The 26,069-nt window shown below is 36.9% G+C and overlaps 1 protein-coding gene and 1 long non-coding RNA gene across 4 annotated transcripts in view; one reads left to right on the top strand and one right to left on the bottom strand.

The window, feature by feature from the left end:
• NLGN1 (neuroligin 1) overlaps positions 1–25,942 on the bottom strand; it is a 931,345-nt gene extending 905,403 nt beyond the window's left edge. Inside the window, exon 1 of the mRNA XM_037840470.1 lies at positions 25,231–25,942. The gene's annotated coding sequence lies outside the window, so the exon portion shown is untranslated. The remainder of the gene's footprint in view (positions 1–25,230) is intronic.
• The window catches only part of LOC119537896, an 88,072-nt gene that overhangs the window by 26,571 nt on the left and 35,432 nt on the right, over positions 1–26,069 (top strand). For all 3 annotated transcript variants that reach the window (XR_005217477.1, XR_005217479.1, XR_005217478.1), the window contains exons 3-4: positions 9,370–9,450; positions 11,949–12,062. This is a non-coding gene — a long non-coding RNA (uncharacterized LOC119537896). The remainder of the gene's footprint in view (positions 1–9,369; positions 9,451–11,948; positions 12,063–26,069) is intronic.

The raw sequence follows: 26,069 nt of genomic DNA on the forward strand, positions 1-26,069 counted from the left end.
TATATAACCTAAGTCAAGAACTTCTCATCTACAAAGAACTTTTGTTTAGGAAAACTTCCTAAAAAAGCATAAAATGATATAGAAACTGATGTTGTAGGAAAAGTCAGATTAAATACATATGAGGAGGGAGCAAAATGATCACTGTTTGAAGATGAAATTATGATTCCTAAATTGAAAAACTATTTAATAAAAGAGCTCAAGAAGTTGGCTAATTGTAAATTAAACACTCTATAAATAAAAACTTCCCTATACACCATCAGTAAAGAGAAAATAGGGAAAAAAAGAACTGTTCATGACACAAGCAAAAATACAAAATTCTAGGAATCTAAGAAGAACAACAACAAATGTATAAACTTTACTAAGGAACATAAGAGAACATTTGGCACTCTTTCCCCAGAATCCTTCTTTTCCCTTACTGAACAATTAAGTCTGAGAGTAATTAGTTATGCAGAGTAGAGTAGATATCCTCATGGGGGAGAGGGTGGTTCCATGATGGCCCAAAGACAGGCGTTTCATGCAGGGAAGCAACCCAGTCTGAGGAGTGATAATATTAGCAGGGTAAGGAGAGCATCCACCAAAGGGCAAGCCTGTTGCAAGCTACTGGATCCCAGGGCAATGAGGAGGGTGTTTGTGCAGAGGGGCAGCCCAGTGAGGTGTGTCAGAGCCCAGGTGGAGTGAAGATGGCATCTATGAAGAGGAGGGAGCAGTGACAGCAATGGGAAATTGCTCCATACAGGGAAATTACTCAAATAAATAAGTATCTTAAGCATAATGGAAGCTATGTTTCTCACTATCAGATAAGAAAATTAGAGTTATGCAAAAAGAAAAAAACAAAACAAAACAATGAATTCTGTAGCATTTGATTGGAATTAAAAGCATGAGTGTAAATGTAAACTCATCGTCTTCAACAGGTAGGTAGGTAGATAGACAGACAGACAGACAGATAGATGCTGATGCAAATGTGTATGTATATGTGATGGTTGGGTTCATGTGTCAACTTGGCTAGGTGGCCTAGCTGTCTGGTCAAGTGGGCACTGGCCTGACGATTGCCGTGAGGATATTTGAGGCTGGTTAATAAACCAACGGGCTGGTTTGTCGGATCATCAGTCAATTGACTGCAGCTGACTGATGACTCATCAAGGGGCATGCTTCCACAGTGAGAGAATGCAATTGGCTGGATTTGGTCCGGGTGATCAGTTGGAGGCTTATAAGCTGGATGGTTAGAGAACCTTCACTTCTTCTTCAGCTGCTCAGTGAAGCATTTCCTGGGGAGCTCATCGAAGTTGGCTGGTTTCGTTCCTGAGGAGTTTGTCAAAGTTGTCGGTTCATTTCCCGAGGAGATCGTTGGACGTCTTCCTTGGAGTTGACAGCTTGTCAACGCTCTGCAGAATTTGGACTCGTGGCGCTCCCGCAGTTGCGTGAGTCACTTTACAATTTGATAATCAGAGACATCTCTCATTGATTCTGTTTCCAAGGAGAACCCTAACTAATACAGTATATATATTCCCTGACACCATCCACTGAGAGGGCCTGGGAGAAGTGATATCCCAATAGAAATGAGAACACCTAGCACCCAGATCTTGGCTTCTAAAAACCTTTTTCCCTAAAAGAAAACAGTTCCTTGGAGAAATGACTGTATTCAAGGCTGGGAAAGGGAAAATACAAGGTGAATCTGGAATATCTTCTTGTGCAGAAAGTAAGGCAGTGCTCCAAGGATGAGTATAAAAAGGAAAAAAAAAATGATAGCAACAGATTACAACACATTAAATAAAATATGAAACCCTAAGTGCATACTGATAAAAACTTATTAAAAGTTAGTAGGTGTGCTGGTTTGAATGTGTTTATGTCCCCCAGAAAAAGCCATATTCTTTGATGCAATCTTGTGGGTCAGATATATTAGTGGGGATTAAGTTGGAACATTTGGATTAGGATGCTTGCATGGAAATGTGCCCCACCCAACTGTAGGTGATAACTCTGATGAGATATTTCCATGGAGGCGTGGCCTCACCCATTCAGGGTGGGCCTTGTTCAGTGGAGCCATATAAATGGGCTGACAAACAGAAGGAACTTAGTGCAGCTGCAGCTGGGAGTGACGTTTTGAAGAGGAGTTACAGGCAAGAGGGACACTTTGAAGAAAGCACAGGAGCTGCAGGTGAGAGACATTTTGAAGATGGCTGTTGAGACTCTTGTTCCAGAGAAGCTAAGAGAGGACAAATATGCCAAGTGCAACTAAGAGTGACATTTTTGAGGAACTGCAGCCTAGAGAGGAATGTCCTTGGAGAAAGCCATTCTGAAACCAGAACTTTGGAGCAGATGCCAGCCATGTGCCTTCTCAGCTAACAGAGGTTTTCCGGACACCATTGGCCATCCTCCAGTGAAGGTACTCAATTGCTGATGCGTTTACCTTGGACACTTTATGGCCTTCAGACTGTAACTGTGTAACCAAATAAACCACCTTTATAAAAGCCAGTCCATTTCTGGTGTTTTGCATTCTGGCAGCATTAGCAAACTAGAACAGTAGGGAATGGGATATTTACATAGCTTTAAGGTAGCTCTCCCAAAATACTTATTAATTACAAAAAGGAAGAGAATAACTTCAGAGGAGAGAAAACTTATTCAAGTGCCACCTGACTGAATGCAGTGAAAAGAGCATAGCATCACATCTGTGATATTCCTGCCAAAGATGCATGCTATAAAGTGAACCATGAGGAAACCTCAGACCAACTCAAACTAAGGGAATACAAAACAACTGTCCTGTAATCCTTACAAATGTCAAGATTTTGAGATCAAGAAAAGATAGAGAAACCACCTCAGATTGAATAGGTCAAAGAGACATGGCAACTAAATGCAAAGCATTATTCTAAACTGGATCCTTTTGCTGTAAAGGACATTAGGAAAGAAACAATTGGCAAAGGCTGAAGAGGGTCTGAGGATTAGATGGAGTAATATATCAATGTTAACTTTACGCTTTTGATGGCTATATTATGATTTGGAAAGAGAATGTCCTTATCTGTAGGAAATACACACTAACATATTTGGAGGGGAAATGGGGTAACGCTTTCAAATGGTTCAGGAAAAAATTAGTTATTTGAACTGTTGCAACTTTTCTGTAAGCTTAAGATTGTTTTAAAATAAAGAGAATATAACAAAAACTGTTTGAATAAATTGACAAATAGGCTGTGTTCCTGACTCTGAAGATTCAGTGGTATAAAGATTATTCAAAACTATTTTGTTAGTTTAACGTTATAATGATTTGTTTTTTGTTTTTTTTAATCTTGGTAAAGTATCTTACAATCCCCTTAGAAGCAATAGTGCACATTTGTGCCCAAATAAACAGATAGATGAACACTGCTGAATAGACATCTAGAAGATTCAAGTACATGTAAGAATTTTGTATGATAAAGAACACACTTCAAAGGTGTGGAAAAAATGAGCTCTTCAACATTATTATTTAGATCTCTAGACCATACTTTACAAAAAAACAAATTCTGACTGAAATAAAAATTTAATTGTAAAAAAAATGCAAAACATAAAGGTATTTAAAGAAAATATAGGTTATTTTGTGTGTGTGTGTGTGTGTGTGTGTGTATAATTTGGTATTATAGAATCTAAGCATGATGTCAAAGAAAGAAACCATAATTGAAATATACAGATATATTCACATAAACAGAATGAAGATACAACAGTTAGAAAAATTAGATAAATCTCAAAGATGAAATTCATTTTGCAAATAAATATATTTAAAATATTTTACTGTGTTAGTAACAAAAGACCTGCCAATTAAGGCAATAAAAAGCAGTTCAAATACCTAGAGGATCAGTAAATACAAAAAATAATGTAACATATAGCATCGAGGAGGGCACATGGAACCTCTGCCAAAAGAATTACGTATGGCTACAACTTTTTGGAAGAGCACCTTGAGAACATACATTGAAAGGATTTTAAATGTTCATACCCCTCACTCAAAAATCTCCACCAAGAATTTACCCTAAGGAAATAATTAAACAACTGAGCAACAGCAAAACTGTATATGCAATGTTCATTGTTGATTTCAGGGAAAAAAAAAACAGAAACTATGAAAAATTCAAATAATAAGGTGTTAACTTATGGCATACAAAAATGAACTAACAATGATGTCATTTAATACTTTACATATAAATATATGGATTAAAGTATGATAGAGCATTAAGAGATCATTTTTGTATTTAGATATATCTATAGATAGATATAATATATGATAGATAGATAGATAGATAGATAGATAGATAGATAGATATAGATGATAGAAACTCAGAGAGAGAGAGAAAGAGAATTAGAGAATAGGAGAAAGCCAGAGAAAAAAGAGAATGGAAAATAAAAGGAGTTATTTCAGGATGACAGGATTCTAGTTTTTTTTTCTATTTGCACAACTGTTTTTTTCCCTAATTATTATAAAATGACCATGTATTTCCTATTTAATAAAAATAATAAAAGCCACATAAAGTTGTGAGGAAAACTTATTTAAGAAATGAGGCAGAAAATTTACAAAATAAAAATTTACTTAAAGAAGAAATAAAATATCTAAGGAATGTAGGTAATTTTTCATATTATGCATTCTCTTCGTATTTTGCATTAAATATGTGTTGTGCAACTTACATGTAGCAGAACTATTTATAAGTTACAAAAGAATTCCATAACTGATAGAGACCCAAACATCTTATCACTGAAAGTGCAAGTCATTGTTTACAAGCAATCTGTTATAAATTATTGTATTTCTATCAAGTGTATGATATGAAATTAAGCAGCCCCAAAGAATTAACATTATTTGATATATATTTTCTAAGAGAGTATTTAAATTCACATAAGAAAAATATGAATTACTAATTTTATTAAAAATAAATGTTCATATGATTCAGATAATTAATCAAAATAGGAAAGCACTGTTTTTCAATGTAAATAGATTCTTTAGAGAACTGAGCTGAAGCATCATATCATGAATTATTTTAAGTGATTTTAATTAGTGAACTTTAAAATGATTGTTTAATTCAATGTTCTTAAAATGGAAAAGACCATCTAAAAAATCATCAGAAAAAAATATTTTACATTTGCTTTCTATGGTCACAAACTCTCTTAGACTTTTATAGAATTTTTAAATTCAATGATATGAATGAAAAATACAAATGTAATTTGTGAGGCCATATGGAATATCTTGTGACATGGAAGAATGCCAGATGTAATATCTATTACAAGAAAAAGTATATCATTTTCTATAAGCAAACACAAATAACACAAAGTACTAGTTTTAAGTAATGGATTCTCCTGGTCACCAATTTGTATTTTTAAAAAGTTTTAATGTTATAATTAGAAAAATGTATATTGATATTATTAGACACAAGAGTGGAATTGAAACACACATGCAAAATGTCACAGTTCTTCTATAAGAAGTTCTAAAACATATTTTTAGAAGAGCTCAAAATAAACTCTTGGGTTTCCTTATATCTCTATCAAAGGGCATTAGATTCAATTCAACTATACATCTTAAAGGAACGTGGATCATGCCAACATCCACTTGATCATATTAAATTCTAAAAGATACAACTATTATTTGGACTATCAATTGTGATTCCCATATGTTCTGGAAAGATATCCGAGTAGGGAACAAACACATTGTTTTTCATGTAAATTCTGGTTTTACTAGGCAAAGCCTCAGGATTATATCCAACAGCTCTGTGATTGAAGGCAGTATTTTCTGAGCTGAAACAGGGAGTCATTTAGAAATTGAGAAAGTAAGAGAAATGTGAGTCAAAACAAACAAACAAATACATGCACTAAAACTAATGAGGAAACTGCTTCTCATGCCCTGTTTTTCTTTGATTCTTCTGTATCATCTCTGCAGGTTAAGTTACCATTGGAAAAACAGGATGAAATGAATCCAACGAGGTGCCATGTATTCTACAGACACTATCTCATTTAATCCTCTCATCCTGTGAGGAAGGTTTTCTTAGCTCCATTTTATAGATAAAGAAATGAGGCTCAGAAAGGAAAAGGAACTTGAACAGGGTCATATAGTCCATAAATTTGGGGGACAGAATGCAGATCTTGGACTTCTACTCATTCTTATTTTCTTGATGAGCTAATCCAGTCTCATGCAACAACAACAGCCCAGACCCCTTCCCTGAACTCTGGATTCCTTTGTCCAAATGCTTACTCAACATCCCCTCTTGGATATCTAAAAAACTACTCAAACTCAGCATGTCCAAAATTGAACTCCTGGTTTTCACCTCCCAAAACCTGCTGCACTATCAGCCTTCTCCATCACAGCTGATGGCAACTTCATCTTTCTCATTCTCACGCCAAAAGCCTTGGAGTCATCCTTGACTCAACTCTTCTATTGGAAACTACTTTTGATCCATTAGCAAAGCCTGTATGCTCTATCTTCAAACTATGTCCAGAATCTAACCACCTTTACCACCTCTAAACTATGATCCTAGTGATATCTCTTACTTGGATTGTTGCAGTAGTGTCATAACTTGTCTCTCTGCTTAAAAACTTGCTCTCCCCACACTTTATTATCAATGCGACAACCAGAACTATCCTTTCAAAAATGTCAGATTATGTCACTTCTGATCAAAATTCTTCAGTGGCCTCATCTCAGTCAGAGTAAAAGCCAAAGTTCTCACAAGGGCCTATAAGGCTCAACATAATCTGCACACACACACACACATACACACACACACACACACTCTTCACTTCTATAACCTAATAGCCTATTCCTGTCCCTATGACTCTTCCCTCTCTTCAGACTTGGTTGCTCCCTGTTACGTCCCCAGAACACAACAGCCATGGTCTCACAGTGGAGTCTTTTGCACTTGACATTCTCTCCATCCGGACAGTGTATTCACCAGATACACATACGCCTTGCTCCATTCTCTTCACACCTTTTCCATCCATCACCTTAGTGAAGCTTACTCTGGTATCCCACTTTGAATCAAAATGATACCTGCCAACAATTCCCACATCCCTTCCTTGCTTTATTTTTCTCCACCACATGTATAACATTTGAACATTCTATATGATTTATTTATTCATTTTGTGTATGGTCTGTCTCCCTCAAACTAGGATGTAAGTGCCAGGACAGGGATTTTTGTCTGTTTAGTTCACTGTTGTAACCCTGGAGATTAGAACTGATCATAGTGCCACAGATATTTTTGAATAAATGAATGAGTGAATCTAACTTTAAATTCTAGTCATCTTTCACGATTCAATTCGCTCAACCCACATCTCTCCTTCCTCTGTGTTCATCTCTCACCAAGGAGAATTTTATCCTGAATTTAAATACCTCTGAAATGATTACAGTTATCCAAACCTCTTGATTGTTTAGTTGCAATGGAATCTTGATTTTTAAAAATGTCCATGACTTAACCAACCAGTCGGAACCATAATATGAATATATGTTCATCCTCTTAGTGGATTTGTATCAGCTATTTTTTTCCAGAGACTCCCATCTTAATGTCTAAATTCTGTATTTTATATTTCTGTCAGGAGGTATGAATTTACAATCAGGAGAATAAAATAAGTAAAAGGAAAAGGGTGATGTGTTAAAGAATCTGGTGAAAAACAAACAGTAAAGTGAAGCATAAATGCAAATACAAGAATAAACCAGAAAAGTTATTTACCAAGGCACGTCATCAAAGATGTATGCTGTTGCCATGGAAATTAATGTCTCAAGATCTAGAGAATGAAAAGAGTTCTACAAAAATGTAGGGAATAGAATAAAAGAGAAAGGATAGATGCCACCAGTAGTATCTAACATATCAAGCCTCTGGTGAAAGCTATCATAAACTTCCCAGTAAAGCAAGTCAATATTCAGTCAGGAAAAGCTGAGTTAAGAATGAAATGCTGTAAACCATTTGTGCTCATCCTATCTCAACATACTGGGCACTTACTAATATAAGTGATAGATGAGGGAACTGATGTCCAAAGCTTGAGGGGAACCTGAGAGCAGGTAGCTGGACTCCAGTCTCAGGCAAGTTTTAGGGGTCCATACAAACTGAAGGATGACATTAGAATGGTTTCTCAGAATCCAAGCAGAGGTCAAATTATCACTAACTTGTGGCACTCTCAAACCCCAGAGCTCTTTAAACACCTGCTTTAATGCACATACTCTGAGGATTTATGGTGAAATCCAGGTTGCAGCTGTTGCTCCATTTATATTAGCTTTGGAAAGAATTGCAGACTTTGGGAACCAGGGAAGCCAACAAAGATAAGGGTATAAAATAAATCTTTGCGTTTATTATACTTCTGAGAATTTGTTTGCAAACCTGCTGTCTTAGTTTTCCACACTGCTATAACAAATACTACATAATTCGTTGGCTAAAATAATAGAAATGTATAGGCTTATAGTTTTGATGCTATATGTCCAAAATCAAAGCATTAGCAAGATGATGATTTCTTCCCGAAGTCTGTAATATTCTGGTGCTGGCTGTTACTGTTCCTTGGGATTACTTGGCTTGTACCCCTGCCTCACCATTGCATGGTGATGGCCTCTCCTTTATCTTCCAGGTTCCGTTAATTTCTGGCTCCTTGATGCAGTGTGTTCTCTACATCTGAATTTCTTCTCATAATCACCAGTCATCTGAGTTAAGGACCACCCTCATTCAGCTAGAACACACCTTAACTAAAATAACATCTTGAAGAGATCCTATTTACAGTGGGTTTACACCCACAGGAATACAGATCAAGACCAAGAATATGTCTAAATTGCAGTTCATAATTCAAACCACATCTGCTGTGCTGGTTTGAGATTGTTGGGTGCCCTAGGAAAGACTATGTTCTTCTGATCCACTCTGGTGGGTGCAGACGTATTGTGGATGGGATCTTTTGATTAGGTTGTTTCCATGGAGATGTGGCCCACCCAATTGTGGGTGGAACATTTTGATAAGATTATTTCCATGGAGGTGTGACCCTACCCATTCAAGGTGGGTCTTTAGTTTATGGGCACCCTTTATGAGAGGATAAAAGACAGAGACATTTTGAAGAGAGCAGAGAGAGACATTTTGGAGACAGCTGTTGAAACCAGGTGTTTGGAGTTGCTAAGAGATGAACCCCAGAGTTTGCCCCAGAGAAGCTAAGTGAGAACCCACAGGTACTTAAAGAGAAGGCCACTGAAATCAGAAGCTGAAAGCACCACAATCTGGGAGCAAAGGATCAGCAGACACCCACCGCATGCCTTCCCAGCTGACAGAGATGTTCCGGATGCCATTGGCCTGAAGGTGTCCTCTTGTTGATGCCTTAGTTGGACACCTTTATGACCTTAGAACTGTAAATTTATAACCTAATAAATTCGCTTTATAAAAGCCAATCAATTTCTGGTATTTTGTATTCCTGCAGCTTTAGCAAACCGGAACACCTGCCAAGTCATAAGTAAGAAGATTTTTAAAAAAGCAGAAACCAACCAGCTGGCAAAAAATTGTAAGTATTAAAAATATAAATACATGTATAATGGTTCTGGAAAGAAAACTGTCTATGTTAATGATAAAATAAAAGAAGAGGAGGTGGGAAGAATGTGTTCAGGGTCCAGTAAAGGTTAGAAAATAAAAGGAGGAAAGAAAAATATAAAGGAAATCATAGCAGAGGAAAGGAAAAGAAAGAACACAGGAAAAAGAAAGAATACTCTGCCTTTCTCTTTTTTAAACTATCAACTATTAGTGAATCACAAATTTTTCTGCCTTGGGGCTTTAGCAAACACATTTGAGGCCACAGAATGTGGAAGGAGTGTTCTCAGGATTCCATCATTGTGGCCAAACAGCACGATGTTCATTTACCCACTTGAAAAATATATGACCTACAACAGATTATTACAGAAGGACCAAGGAGGCAACAACCCACAAAATTAATAGACAAATACATAATAAAGGAGAGATGATGGATGGATAAATGTGTGGACGGATGGGTAGATAGATAAAGTTATCCCAATAAAATAATACTAAATTCTGAGTAACCAAATTCCCCATATGAAAAAAAAAATCTATATATTGTTTTTACTCCTGTACACTGTTAGTTGTAAAATGTACAGTTTTCAGTCCTCAAATTTTAAATTACATACCAGATAAACTGATGTGAATGTTATACAAAAATATACTAAGCTTCAAGGTCCCTTTACGTAAAGTTCATGGTTTATTTCCAGGATAAATAAACTCAGTGACATCAATCACAATAATCACATGTAGTGATAGGTAATACTTATTTTATTTTTGCACCAAATTGTGGATTTGGCTCTGCACCAAGCATTTTACATGCTTTTTCCTTTACACCTTGCAATGCTCCAAAAGTAGAGCTATCCTTATCTTCTTTAACCGATAAGAAAATTGAGTCATAGACCAGCGAAACATCAGGATGGCAGAGCCGGAATTCAACTGTGGACCCCTCTGACAATGAGGCTTATGCCCTGAATCCCTATACTTACTGACTTCACTATGGGATACTGCGTTTTGTTCTGCTGTGCTCTACAGTATTCTATATTTGTATAGAGCTTAACAGTTTATAAAATCCCTCTCAGACTTTGACTCATTTGATCCTTAAAGCTTCTCTACGAAACATGCAAAAAAAACCCACATCATTCTCATTTTATAGATGAAATCATTGAGGCTCAGCATGTTAAGCAGCCTCCACCAAATCATTAATACATAGAAAAGGTGGAACTTAAATCTACATCATCAAACCTCAAGTTCAGAGCACTATCCATTACACCAAGCTCTTTTCCATCTTACTTTTTCTAGGAACAACCAAGATTTGTCTTCATACTGCTAACATACTTGTTGAGGGTTCCAAATTAAGGATCAGAGAAAGATATATAATGCCTTTCAGTTGCCTTAAATTGTCACCCCCTCCCACCTCCTGCCATCTCATTAGATTTAAATAGCAATTCTTATATAATAGGGAGCTATAAATTTGCCTATTTTGCACTTGACAAAGAAGGTTTTTGCTGAAAGCATGGCTTGAAGGTCCAGAATTTAACCATATACAATTGAGTTAGTACACTTATTTGGAGGGACGTTAAATCTAAGTATTTGAAAACACCATTTAATCACAATTATCTTGGAAAACAAATTTGGATGTTAAAGTATTCCAAATGTTCTGACATTGCCTGACAAACACTGAACCAAAGACCAAGGAAAAGTTTCACTCACTTTGCAGTTTCCTCCTTCATTGCCACCTTACCTCCTTCTGCATCATATTGTGAATTCTTGTTTTAATTTGTTTATGGGTTTCAGATGAGCTTTCTGATGGAGCTATTCACATGTAGATGTCTTAGGGCCTTTCCACTGCTCTGTCCCAGGATCCCTTCCTGGCCAGACTTCCTATGCATGTCCTATTGTTTATCTTTTTCTGTCCTAGACCCTCAGCCTTCTCTCCACCACCTACTCCTCCCCTGTGGTCCTGCTCCTCCCAATCCAACTTCAAAGTGAGATGTAGCTCCACAGATCCTCTTTCCATGCTCTCCCCAAAGACATAAATGTGCATTTCCATTTCCTGTCAAGAATGTTATTGTTAATCACAAGAGGTAAGCAAAAAAGAGGAAAACAAAACTAACAATAGAGAAGTTATAAAGCATACAGTGTTGTTTTAGATTCTTATCCAAAATTCCTGATCTCCCTCTGAGGTATAAAATTGAAGCCCGTCTGTGGCCCTCTGCTAAACCAACTACAGCCTTAGCGCCGGGAAGATTGCAAAGGAAGAAACACTGATTCCTTAAATCCATTGGTATCCTTGCTCTGGGAGGACTACTCCCTCTCCAGTCCAATCCAAATATAGTCATTTACTTATTCCTGGACAACGAACTGCGTCCTTTACTCAACCTGCCCCCTGCCCTCCCTGAGCTTTCTGCATGCTACCAAGAAAAGCACTTGTAATAAACACATCCTTTCTCAAGGTTAAATCAATATTCAGACATTGTCCTCTCTCTTCAGTCAGTGATACAGCTACCAGACATAGTTCAGAGGCACTGAGACCCAAGATGACCACATGCCCCTCTTCTCTGGTTTTCCAGTCCTGTCCCCATACATCACAGATGCTGATACCACGTAAGTACAGAGATGCCACTGAGGCACTTTGGGGGCACCCTCTCCATGCAGCACTCATGCCAACACCTCGGCCTCCGCCAGCCACCTGACATACTTCCATCACCGTTGCTTTCACCCTCATTCTCTTCCTAGGTATAAGATATTTCTTTTCATCTTTTTGCTTATGGTGTGGCAGATCTCCTGATGTCTTCAGGTCCAGGGCTTCTCACTCAATCCATTGCCCCAGTCCAGAGCATCTCTAGACATCTGGGCCCGGACTCGTGGAGAAAGTACTAATGAATGCCTGCCAGACCCCTGCAGAATTCATGTGGCTCCTTTCCTAATTAACAGTTCTTTTTATACTAAGAAGTATTATTTTAAAAACAAAAAATATAATAGATAGGTAAAACAAACATCAGAATAAAACAATATGTGCTTCCTTGCCTCAGAGGCAAATTTTTACACCTAAAGCCCCACAGGCAAAAGGACACTTAATCATATTGACATTGCATTTCCCCAGTAGCACCCCCACCGTCCACTTCCCTCATGAATGGATTAGATATGGGGAGTTTGTGAGGGGAGCAGCCTGGAGGAGGGTGAGCAAAGCAGGAAGAGAGTAAAGGGCTGTTACAGAGAGAAAAGGAAAAGGACTGCCAGAAAGTTAAGTGCAACCAAACTTCACTCTCATTTTCTCCTTCCATCTGTAGTGCAAACCACAAATAATCAAGTACTTTCTTGAAGAGAGTAATTGTTACATGCAAAGAGACCTAATAAAGCATTTGTTGTCAGCATTTTGCACCACAGACTTTATTATAACCAAATCAACAAAGTATCGTCACATGAGCCAACAGAGATAACTTTATTTTATAGAATCCTTATTTCTTGTGATTCTGTGTAATGGGATTTACCTGATGTAAATCCAAAGTTGAGGAGACTGAGGAGTAGTAGAAAAGTAGCCCCTTTGTTCAAAGAAAAATGACAGCAATTCTGCCTTCCAAGTATTTTTATGGTTTGGGTTGGAATTGGCCAAGATATAACAGAAGACTCCCCTCCAAGAATGGACTGATGGAAACTATTTTCCTGAAATATTTTGTCAGAGTGGTAATTAAGGTAATCAGGACCATATGCATTTCACTGTTTATTAATGAAAAAGGTCAATGTACTCACAAAGATACATACTTTTTTAATTTTTCTTTTTTGTATTGATTCCTCTTTCCTGCTGTAGAACTCAAAAGCAAGCTTATATGATGTCCATACAGAAATCCTGGTTCTATTGTTTTACATCCAAATCACTGATGTAAATAAGTGTATGTGTGTGCATAATGTGGATGTGTGTGCTTGTCTCTGTGAGTCTATGTGTGCGTGTGTGTGTGAGACAGAGTGAGAGAGAGAGAAAGAGGAGGAGGAGCAAGAAAGAATGTTGGGCATTGGCATGTGCATCTAAAGAGTTTTATTCTTCATCTTTATTTTTGGTAGCATCATTTACATTACAAAAACAGTACGCTGGCATAGGTTTCAAACATACAAACTTGCTAATGGTATTCTGAAAAAGGGACAATGCCAGGATCAGAAAGAATACCTCTTGCTCCAAATACAATTTTACATTTTAAAATATGATTTACTTTCTGGATTGCAGCCAGGCAATTACCATTTGCAAATATTTCAAGTGGGAGAAATGAAGTGGTTGCTACTAGCCCCATAATTTGGAATTGCTGCTAACAGATTTTACATATCATCTACTTTTTTTCCCATTGCTTTTTAGAAAATTCAATAAAATCTTAATATTTCTGCATTTCTAGGCTTACTGTCAGCTGTGTTGATGTTTCAGACAAAACTATGTAAGTGGCTCCCTCTGGTGCTGCTACAAGTATTAGTTCTTTCATTCACAACCATAGATGTAATCCAGGTTAGTAGGAAAAGGTAGGTAGAAGCCCTCAGGGCCTGCATTACTAGAAATGATTCCAGGGATGCAATTTCACATGGAATAAAATTGGATGGAGAGAAGTCATTTCTGATATAAGCATTGTCACTTAGTACCTTCCTTGGTTTCTTTTTCTTCATTTCCTAAACACCAAAGGGAACTGCAAAGGGTAAAAAGAAAACTCATGTTCATTAAACTCTGACTTGAGTCTCCCATTCTTGTTACTGAAAATGCTCTAAGAAATGACAAAAGTACTGCTAATGGACCTTGGCACACACATCAGTCCCCAGCCCAGGACTTCACTTTGACCTGCAGCCTACATAGCAGTGATAAGAGCAAAAGTGGGATCACCAAGTCTTTTCCAAATGGCAACTGAAGGCTCCAGAATAGCCTTGATGGAGGAGGTTGGCATAATCTCCTCCTGTGTCTGTAATGCATAATTGTTTCTGATGACCATGTGTTCAATATAAGTCTCACCCTCAGACAGCCAGTGCTTGAAATTAAAGCTCTGCAGGGAATGATACATCTCCTAGGTCACTCACCATGGTACAAAGCCACAGTGATTAGTCTAAAGCAATCCATAGGTTCCCCCCATATTGATCTTGCCCTTTCTGCCTAAGAGACAGCAATCCTCCCTGATCTATTTCTCTAAAGCACATTGTAGTCTCCAACACCAGCCAGAATGTTAATTCATTATCACTCTGTACACTGAGAAAACAAGTGACCATATGCAGCCTATGCCAGTGGAGTTGTAACTGTGAAGAACAATGGCTCTTAGTCAACAACAGAATTAAACTACTCCCTCTTGTGAAGCTCTTCTGAATATTTTAAGTGTTGCCTTGAAAGTGTGGGATTATGTGCAAGCATAAACATTAGCTTAATGCAAATTTTTAGTACAGAATATGCCAGAGTTTAAAAATCAGAATTGAAATGCAGAAAATAACTTTGGGATAAATTTAAGTTTAAAACATGATTGAAGAGGCATACTTCATGTATAATTAAAGTTGCTTTGTAATTAAGAGATTTAAGCATGTATAGAAAATGATACAGCTTAGTTTGGAGATTTTACAAAGGTGCCTATTAAACACTCACTCCCTAGCAAGCCTGTGACTCAAATGTTTCCACATTCTAATGTTGATAGAGTCCTTGATTTTTTTAAAGCTGCCAATTTCACCATTTCTAAATGCTTTATCCTTCCTTCCATATGCTAGTGAAATAAAAACAGCCCTGACTTCCATGCATTAGCCAAAATTGGGATGTAGAACATGCTATATATTAAATTCTAAAGCTCCAGGGTAAAAAAAGGATCTCCACAATCTTTGAGAAAGTGCCTGACGTCTTTACCTCCTCCACTGTACTTGCACCGCATCTGACCTAATACATAGAGTTAGATAAATGGCCAATACTGAGTGAGCAGAGACTACGTTTGTATGTACATATGGAAGGTTATTGTGGTAATGAGAACACTTTCAAACACTTTTTATGTGTGGGGCACTAAGTGCTTTAATACATCATTTCATCTAATCCCCATAACAGCTCCAGGAGATGGGCATTATCAACCCTATTTTATAGATATAAAAACTAAATACTAGACTAGAGGCCACATAGAATGATGCATTTTAATATTCATTTAGCAGCAGCATCACCCTGTGGGTTAAAGGAGGAGGAACAACTTTTCTGCCCCCTCAGACTTGGTTATTTTTCTTCCAGCTCTTTCCATGCTCCAATTCCTCAACCCCTACCGTTCCTAGGGATTCCCTTTGGCCTTGCTACCGGTCTCTAAAGCATCCTCTGGAAGGACCTGGCAATGAACATCAGCTTGATTCATTTGCAATGGCCTTGGTTTAAACTGATCTTCCTGCCCTTCCCCACCAATATCTATTCATTTTATGTTTTTGTCTTTTTAGCCAAATATCACATTAGGGGAAAATTCAGACAAACTTATTCACATTGGAGTGGTGATTGTTGACATTAGCAATTAGGAGGCATTTGCAATAGTACAAATGCTATGGGAAATTTTGAGTTTGGGTTCTGGTTTTGGGTTCAGCAGAAGAGGCTGTTAACTGACTTCAGGGATCAGTAGGCATGGGTATGGGGGAAAGAAATAATATCCACGACAATAAGAAAAGAGTATATGGAATGATAGATGAATGCTGGGTTTATTTTCCTGGTATACAGGAACAAGCTTCTCAGTGTCTTTTCCCCTCTCATCTATAGAATGTATGAGATATTAATAACCTTTCCAAGAAAAGTACTTGTTTCTTACTCTTTCTCATACCAGGCATTCACCTATTATCTTGAATTAAATCATATGTGTGTATATATATATATATATATATATATATATATATATATATATGTTACTGGTTTGCAAGCTTAAATGGAGCAGTAGAATTAAAGGATATTGCAAAATTAAAGATGCTCTTGATACTTTCCATATCTCCTTGACAGATTGTTCAGTTTCCAATGATTGCCCCTTCCTTCTGTCCTGTAGCAGCATCACTCCACCCTTTTTCTTCTTGAGTCTGTGTGGTAGAGACAGGGCCCCATGAAGGGAGGTAGTTCTGTGAAATCTCACATGTCTTTGGAGTTTTAGAGAAGACTGGTGATGAAATGACATTCAAAATGTAATGCTAGGACTATTCCCAATATATTGCTGACTGGCAGAGTTGTAATGTACCAATTTATGAGAAATTATGACCATGTTTATGGAGTTCTATAGAAACATCTTCATGCTCTCCTGACTGGTTCCCTTCCTGTTCCCTGGGTGCTGGTTATTCTAGCCACTGACTCCCAAAATGAGTTGCTGTTTTTACAGAAGAGTTGCTTCAAGGAGAGTCAGGGGAGATGCGTTGATTTCATGTGAAATTTAGTAGAAACAGAATATATCTCACTTTAAATTGCACCTCATATACTTAAAAGTTTATAATTGTTTAAATGATGGTGAGTATGATCACTGTGTGTTAGAAGACAGATTAGCACCAACTAGTTTCTCTCTCTTAAGCAAACAGGACATTTGATTACAAATGCATTATAATCAGTAGATCTGAAAGGACTGGTTGGTGCATAGTATTGAAAGGGAGCATGAAAAAGAAGATATATTTAGGGGTACAGAGTGTTTCTAATACTTCCCAGGGAGAGGATGTCCAGGTTAGAAAAGAGCATCTGGGTAGGAATGTGATAAGAAGCATCTCCTCATTTAATGACAAACAATCAAATGATCTAAAATTGATTTTGACTTAACCAGTTATATCATTTATTCAGAAAGTTATATGTCCCACTTTAAATAATTTCATTTGTTTTCATTTGTTTTCTCATAGAAATGAGCATCTTCTGATATGGTTAATATGAACCATTTTTTCCCAAGACTTTTATCCCAGGATAAAAGTATATTCAGTATTTCTGATCTGCAGAAGTCCTAAACCAAACTAGAACCAGAATGATACAAAGCTTCCCAATGACTACCTTTCTTTCTTTTCTACAATAATATTTCTCAATTATTAGTATTTTTTCATCTTTGAAAAATTCTAGATGGCCAATTGACTCTGCTACATGACCTCTGCTTGTCCTTCATTGCTTTAGTTCAAGCAGTGCTTTGCTCACTCTTCTCCATTTATTCATATCCTAATCTCCTTCAAGATTCGGTTTAAGTAATTCCTTCTCCACAAAACCTTCCTAAAAATATAATTCCCTTTTTTATCTAATGATTATTGCCTATACTTCTAATAATTCTATAATTATGGTAATATTATATCTGTATCATATTGGGTATATGGAGCTGATGTATTTAATACTGTCTTATATGTAAAAATGACATAGGGAGGCATTTCATGAAGAGTGGGTTTCAGGTCCAAGCCCTACCACTGTATAAACAGAGCAAGTTACTTCTCTTCTCTGGGCCTCAGTTTTGTCACCAGAAAACTGAGGAGGTTGGCCTATTATTGTCTTAATAGTCATATGGCCCTTTCAGCTTTTCATCTGAAAAGGCCATTATAAATTTACTGAAGTTTTAAAAATCAGTTATTCCTTTTCACAATGTGTTTTACTTAACACCTGGGGTCAAAAATTGCGATTTTTCCTACAGTCATAAAAAAATGATTGCTATGGGACTATAGTCTCAGAGCCCTCTATTCAGTGGTCTAAGACTCTACGTCATTAATATTTTCCATCTAAAAATGGTATTTTGAATATTTTTCTTATGGACAAAGTGTCCTAAGTAGAGGATTAAAATAATTTAATTAATAATTCAATTAAAACCTACTCTCTTGCAGCAATATTATGTCTGTGTATTAAGCATTTTAATATGCTGTATTAAAAAAAGAGATTCCAGATTATCTAGTCAAAATAAAAAATAGAGAAGGGTTTTCTTCATGCTCTATAAATCAACTCACTTTTTTAGCAAAACAGGTATTTGAGAGGCAACATTGTGTTTTCTCTCTGGTGACTATAGTTACAATGAGAGAAAGGAGAGTGGCACACCTCTGGAGAGCTTGTTATTCATCAGAAAGTAAGTGCCCAGCTTTCGGACCACTTAAGAACAGTGGCAATTTTCAAACACAATCAAGGGAAGGAACACTGTTGTCTGTGGAATTGCACAGTAAGAACTGCCAAAATACATCCACAAAAAGTATCTGACTGGTCCAACCAAAGACTCCTCTCTTTATTCACATTTTTTAAAATCAGTGGTATACGGTTTAAGAATGATAAAATCAAAGGGGGAACATGCATTTTTACCTGCCAATTTTCTCTTACTTTTTACTGATGACTTTCTTTTTATTAGAACATTTATATATAGTGATAGAGTTAATTCCTTGGTTAAGTTTTCTTTGTTCTTGATGGATAATGCATTTTCTCTTTGCCTCTTCCCACTTTCATATCCTTTATTTGGCTTTAATTTATTCACTAATCTTTCTCATTAGGTATATTTGAGGAGCAGGGTTCTGAAATCCTAACTCTTATTCTGTTAAACCATTTGCATTGCTCACAGTTGTTTTAAAGAACAAATAAAATATGTAAATGCAAGCCTCCAAAAAACTGTAGAATCTGAAAGCTATAAAATCTACTACCAGCTAAAAATATGTAATGCATTATCAATGTAAACATTCTTTATTACTGATTATCTTTATCCAAAACAGATTTTTGATCCAAAAGACACATAATTAGTCCAACACATCCATTTAAAATGTGGAATCAAGGCCCAGAGAGTTAAAGTGAATTACAGGAAGTAATACAGTTATTAGAAGCATCTTCGTTACAAACACAGGTCTCTTGATTCCCAGCCTAAGGCATTTTTCATCCTACCATTCTTTACTTTTGGAAAGCTAGCTATATTTTATGTATTGCATAATGGGAGGATGAGAAGAAAATAAAAAGGAATAGAATTAGATTCTAATGAAACTCTCTGAAAATTATACAGTAATCTCTCTTATCCAAATACTTTGAGATTAGTTTGATTAACTTCTAATCATTATTACATTAACTTATATAAAATATTTATTGTTAAAATGGTCATATTTCATTGACCTTATGATACATGTTTTTTTTAACTCTTGACATCTCTTAATCAAAATGCATTTTGTAATTTCTATGGCCAAGCAGTAGTGGAGACATAATTTCCATTAATTATGTATGTGAAAATTGGTTGTATTCCTATTGGCATGACCAGACAACCACTACTCCCAAAATTTCAGGGTAATTTAAGGAAAGAATATGAATCCTGACCGTTGTTTGAAAATCTTCTATTGTTGCCAAAACACCAGCATTGAATCTTTCAGAAGCTGTCAACAGCTTTGAAAAAAAAATTCTGAACACAATCATGGAGAACTCTTAAGTAATGGTGTGTCACCAACACACACCATGGAGTTACTAATTATCATTTCAATTTTGATTAAAAAATCAGTTCCCTTAATGGTGAGGAGCCCAGTAAAGTGATGACTGCAGAGGCAAAAAGTTTTAGGCATGGAGCTTGGAAACAGAGCCTCTGCAACGGGAAGGATGAGGCACTGTGAAAGCCCATTCTAAAATTCTGAAGACAAACTGAGAAGCTACCCAATGTCAATCACATTTGCTTTGAAAGAATGAAAGGAGAGAAAAAGGTCAAACCCATTCTTTTCCTAGCTCATAGTTCTTTTACATTTGCTTTGGTTAAAGATAATGTGTCCCTTTATATCTGGGAAGAAATTATGGGGTAGAAATGAGGTTATTGAAATTCTAAGTCTAGAGGGAAAAAATTGAAAAAACTTGATATGTGATCATAGAGCAAAACAAGTATAATAAGTGCATCTTACTTACACTTTCTCTCAACTATATTGCCTGAGTTTCCACCTGTCTGCAAACTATACCATGTACTTCTATCAAAATTGTTCCAGCACCACTAGTCTCTCCTTTGCCTGAAATATTATTGCATATATGTGTACCATAAATTCAGCAGTTTATTGCACGCAAGTATCTTTTAATTTCTGAACATACAGTCATTCATGAAACAGACATTTATTAAGTGATGTGTGACAGTATCCATTGTTTGTACAGTTGTTTATTATATTTTGCCTTCTTCCAACAATAATTTGGAGCTTCTTATGATAAAAAGCCCAAATACAATCAAATCTTAAAGCAAAGTTAAAGAACAGATTCAAATAATGAAACGAGGTAAAAGGAGACTGTTAAGGAACTTTTATCAATTGGGTACAAAATTGGCTCTGAGCTTTTATGAAACCAGGCAAAAGAATGAAAACAAAGCTTTCCTTATTTAAAAAAATGTTCAGTGAGAGAGATGGTATGTCAGCTGAAAATCAGATCCCTCTCCTGGGTCCCTCAAGTAAAGAAACAGTTATAAAAAACAGAGGGGTAGCTTTTATTTGGGTGTAATTGATACCTTCTTCATAACAGTAATTGGCAAAAGGATTCAGTTGTTTCTCACAGGATTCCTGAATTACAATGGTAATATCATGTGACAAACAAAGATGAGGATGCCTGATCTGTTTGGTAAGGAGGACATACTCTTGTTTATACTATATGATACAGGTATAAGTTTAAAAGATGGGTTTTTTTATTTAGACCTGTAGTGTAGCATAATTTAGTGTTTGCAATTCTTCTGTTCTAACCCATTCCTACATTTTTTTTTTTTTTAATTTTCGGGTAGTTGTTTTTTTTTTAATCCTGGGAAGATCATGAAAGCAAAGAAGCGCATAGCCAGCCGTAGTATATAATGAAAGTCGATGGATTCAAAGAACATTTAGTACTTTTTAAAATTTAATTCTAATGTAGGTTTTCCATATTGTAAGAAAGTTGAGGGCATGATGTTTGTGGCATACCCTGTTAAGTGCCCTAGGTTACAATTATTACCTTCTTGCCAGTTAACAGATCTCTGATTTTGGGTAGGTGTGACACTGCCACATGCACAGGGAAAACAGACCTTTCTTCCTTCCTCAATGGATCAACCATGATTGATAAAAAGCAGTCATGGCGTTGTGTTCTTTCTTTAACAGTGATTAGATTAGGAATGGGATGAGACATAGTTTTAGTCAATCAAGCATAAAGGGAAGCCTGTTGATAGCTTCTGGAAAAATTTTCCTTCCTGGTAAAAAGAGAAATGCTGATGAAAAGAAGACTCCCTTTCTTCTTTTTACTTTGAGTAGGACTGTGTAAAGAGGTGATCTTTGACTCAATGGCAGTCATCTTGCTTCCACGATAGGTAGTCAAGAGAATTACAGCAATATTGACCCAGAGCCCTGACAACTTGAGCTGCTGAGTTAACCAACCCTGGACCAGCCCACCTCCAGAATCCTTGTTTTATAAGATAATAAAACCTCTTTACTGCTTATGCCTTTAGATGGGTCTTCTGTTACTTGCAGGGGCATACTTTCTAACAGATGCAGTATTTTATTCTTCTGTATTACACAAAGAACTAAGCAAAAATTGTCATCCATCAAACTCATAGAGAATGAAAGACAAAGATAAGAGGAACAAAAACACACTGTAATCAGACAATTGCCATTCACAGCAATGTGGATAAGTCTTTAAAAAAAGTATCCAACAGTACTTATTATTAAACTAAGGTTAACGTGGCCTATTTTAAAGTTACTATAGTCCATTGCTAACACATTTATACTAAGAAAGCATTATTTTACCTAATGCCATCACTAACATGTGAAATAAAAACACTTGAAAGTGGTATTAAAATAACAAACCATATTCTTTATCTTTTTTGACATTTCTCACATGATTGACCACTAATTTGTAAGTAGGAATAGCAAACATTATTGCTTGATTCAGTAGACTGGAGGAAGTAGGGCTCTATCTGATGAGAGAAATGTTAGGAAGAACAAAATACCACTGTTCTGCCCAGTTATTGTCCAAGTATCCAAAGGGAAATCACAGTATTATCATTGTTATTTTATCAACATTTAGCAAGTAAAAAAAATTGTATTTACCCTCATTTATGGATATTTACTTTTATGTTAATCGAAAGAATTTCTATTTAGGTGAGTATTACAAATTCCATTTGAATTTGAATTCAATGGAATTCCATTTCCATTTGAATTTCTATTTAGGTGAGTTTTACAAATTAATTTATTCTGTCATAGTGACAAATGCTGCCAGTTTCCAGTTTTCCAATTCCAAACCCATTTCCCCTTCTACCCTTCTTACAGAATGTTTTGATACAAATTAGCAATATACCACACTGAAATCATGAGATATCCCAACCTCTCTTGAACCTGGGAATGGCCATCTGATACAGTTCAGGCTGTGATAAAGCAGACATGTTGTTCAATGGAAGAGGCACAACGGCAATCACGTGATCATGAAAAAGAAAAGTACCAAGCTGATAGGAGCCGGATTCCCTGATCACAAGCTTAAACAATGGTCTTCTCCAGACATTTTATGTGAGATAACCCATAAATCTTAATCCACTGTTTTCCTGGTTTCCTGTTACTTTATAGTGAAATGTATTTCTAAATGATACATTCATTTATTTATGGTCTACTTTACGTTCAGACAGGGGGCATGAAGTGATAAATCAGGCATGGTTTTTGACCTCTGGGAACTACCTAGTGAGGGAGCTTCCTGTATTGTGGGGCCATCATAAGCCATCATAAAGTGTGAAATGTGAGCTACTCCTGGCATGGGTAACATTTTCTGAGAGTTCAGAGAAAGAATAGAATGGAAGGAAGCCAGGTAGTAGAGGACATAAAAGATCTTCTTTCCATTGTTGAGGTTGGGGTGGGGATTGGTGGATGGAACCCATAAAGAAAGGCTAACATTAACAAAGCATATAACCGGGTTGGAGTGCCATGTGGAGGGTATTCTGGTCTAAAAAGAGAAATTGAGGAAAACATGATAGGAGACAAGCAATATTCAGGTTCTGGGCATGTAGCCTCAAGAAGTCCTGGCCCTTGTTAATAAGATATCCACAACATCAAACTTGTATTGTAGGAAAAAAAAAATAAGTCCTACGGGCTAGACTTGGGTGATTCCAATCACAAATAATTAAAATATTACCAAAGATCTTATCTTCCTATTTATAATCTCTCTAAAACTATGGAAAGTCATCAAACTTCACTCCAAAAAACTTTCAATGTGGTAAAAGTATATTGTTGAACTGTTATCATTTCTAATCTTACTATTGATTCAATTGTGTTTTACCCACAAACACTATAAATTAGTATGTTAAGTAATGCATGGCATAATTCCTTTGTGTTAAGTTCTTAAGTAAAAAAAAAAAGAATTCTAGAGATAAATTATTACTATGGTTTGCTAAAATGCTAAAAAATGTTTTGTTTAAACACATGGAAACCCATAGAAGTATTTATCAATTATACCTATATCTGTATTAATGTTTTCCCACAAAAATTTGTCAATAACATTAAAATTTTACATGGTAACTTTTTTAAACTGGAGAGATCTTAAATTAATATCAATATTCTCTAGCTCCAGCTGCCATTTTTCCTTTAAAAAAACTAACATAACTTAACTGAAGGAAACTGAAGGAAGAGTAGATCCTGCCACTGGATAATCATGTAAAAGTAATAAAAATGGAATAAAATATAAGCAGTAACCATTTCAGAGTTGAAAGAGACTTTAGAGAGTGATTCAAGGAAGACATCCAACCATGCAGTCATCAAGCCTTCAACCTTACTTGCAGCAAGTGGAGTTCTCAGCCTACCTTCTATGAGTGCATATTCCACTTTCAATTTCAAAACAATTCTTGCTTTGACTCTTTTCAAATATTTATATTGAAAATATAAAAATACTGAAAATATGTTATACCTAAATATAAATGGCAATTTTCACAAAATGAAACCCAACTAAGGTAATACAAAAAAGATTGACAGAAAAGTACTTTGAGGAAGATGATGGAAAGGAGGGGTACTAAAAAGAGCTTTTATTTTTTTATGCCAGATACCGGAACTCTAGTATATTCTGCTGAAAGATTGCCCCCCTCAGTTCCTGCTTATGTTAAGAGGATTGGAAAGACTAACTAGAATAGGCTTACAGAAAACAGTTACTTCTTTTAATCAAACCATGTCATCAGAAGACCTGAGTAATGATTAACTTCCTGAGAATCAATGAATCAATCTCTGAGAATCACTCAATCACTCACTCAGCAGTGCAGGTAGACTCAGATTCATTCTCTTGCCAAGGGCAAAGTAAATTTAAATTTTTTTGTATTTAACATTTAATATTTAATATTCTAAATACATACATGGCCCTGCTACTGAGCTCATTTCAAAGAGCTGGTGTTCTCCTAGCTTAGAAGGTTACAATGGCTGATTGAAAAGCCCAGACATTTTACAGACTTTACACTCAAACATATGTACTCACACCTTTCCTTAGTGACATTTTTATATCTGTGATCCTATTAATAATGAGCACAATTAATTTTTGAGAAATATATTGTTAGTTATTTTCATGAACAGCCTGAGAACTCATTTAATCAAAAATCAGTCTACTGTAGTGTTAGTATAAAAAGAAGAAAAATAAGTGTATAAAGTGCCTATGGAAAAGCAGAGTAATAGATACAGGATTCGCTGTCTGAATTCATGCTTTCCATGTATCACTATGGTCTGGAAATGAAAAAGGAAAGAGTAAAATATTTGTGTGGAAGCCAACTGTTTATGATTTAAAATGACTAAAGCAAGTATTGGACGAATAATTTCCCCCAACTCTTTAACACGTTATCAACCTCCTCTGGAATAAATTACTCCCAATTCAAAATCTCAACCTAAATAATTTTAAATTCACTGCAGGCTGTTTGCCATTTCTACTCACAAGGCATTGTGCTGAGGCGCGGGCAGGAGCCAGTGGAGAACCTTTTAAATGTTTGGACTACCTTCTCTTCCCAGGGGAGTTTAGTGCCCAGTAATACATCATCTATTTGCTCATCCCGGGAGATCTGGGGAGTGACATCTTGACTTGAACCACGCAGACCTGAAAATCGCTTCGCAGGAAATGTTGTGGGGATGAAGAGCAACTTTCTTATCCCTGTCAAACTAAGAGGCGGAACCAACCCCAGAACTAGCTTGAGGGCCTTGGCGAGAACGGAGAGCTGAAGACAGCTCCTTATCGCTCCGCCTGGGGTCCAGGCAAGGGTTTTCTTCTGGAGGTGGCTTTGTTCCTCTATCTGCTCAGCCTCCGTATTTCTCCAGGATACCCTCCCGGCGCTCTCGTAATCTTTCCTTTAAGTCTTTGGTACCTCTCTGCCGATCCCCCGGCTCTTGGTCTCTGCGGTCCCAAGGCAGAGCTCTAGGGTGAAAAGCTGCAGTGACTGGGGCGCCGCTCTAAGGATTTGGAAGCGACAGCGCTCGTCAGCCCCGGCTCTGGCAGCGTGCGCGCCGCACACTCGGCTTCTCCCTTTTCTCCGGGTCTCTCTAGCTCGGACGGGCTCTCCTGGCTTCCTGTCATCCACTCCGGCTCGCCTTTCCTGCCGCTTCTCCCCACAGCAGCTCCGCGCACTTGGCGCCCGCCGCCCGGCGCGTTCCCGGCGCTGCTGCCTAGTGCTCCGCGCACTGACCCGGCGCCCCCAGCCTGCAGGCCCGGGCTAGGGATTAAAGGGTCAATAGCGGCGGGGAGGAGGGGAGGAGGAGCAAGAGGAGCTGGGGCAGGTGGGA

The sequence above is a fragment of the Choloepus didactylus genome, chromosome 1 (assembly GCF_015220235.1).
Source record: "Choloepus didactylus isolate mChoDid1 chromosome 1, mChoDid1.pri, whole genome shotgun sequence".
In the NCBI taxonomy this organism is placed as follows: Eukaryota; Metazoa; Chordata; class Mammalia; order Pilosa; family Megalonychidae; genus Choloepus; species Choloepus didactylus.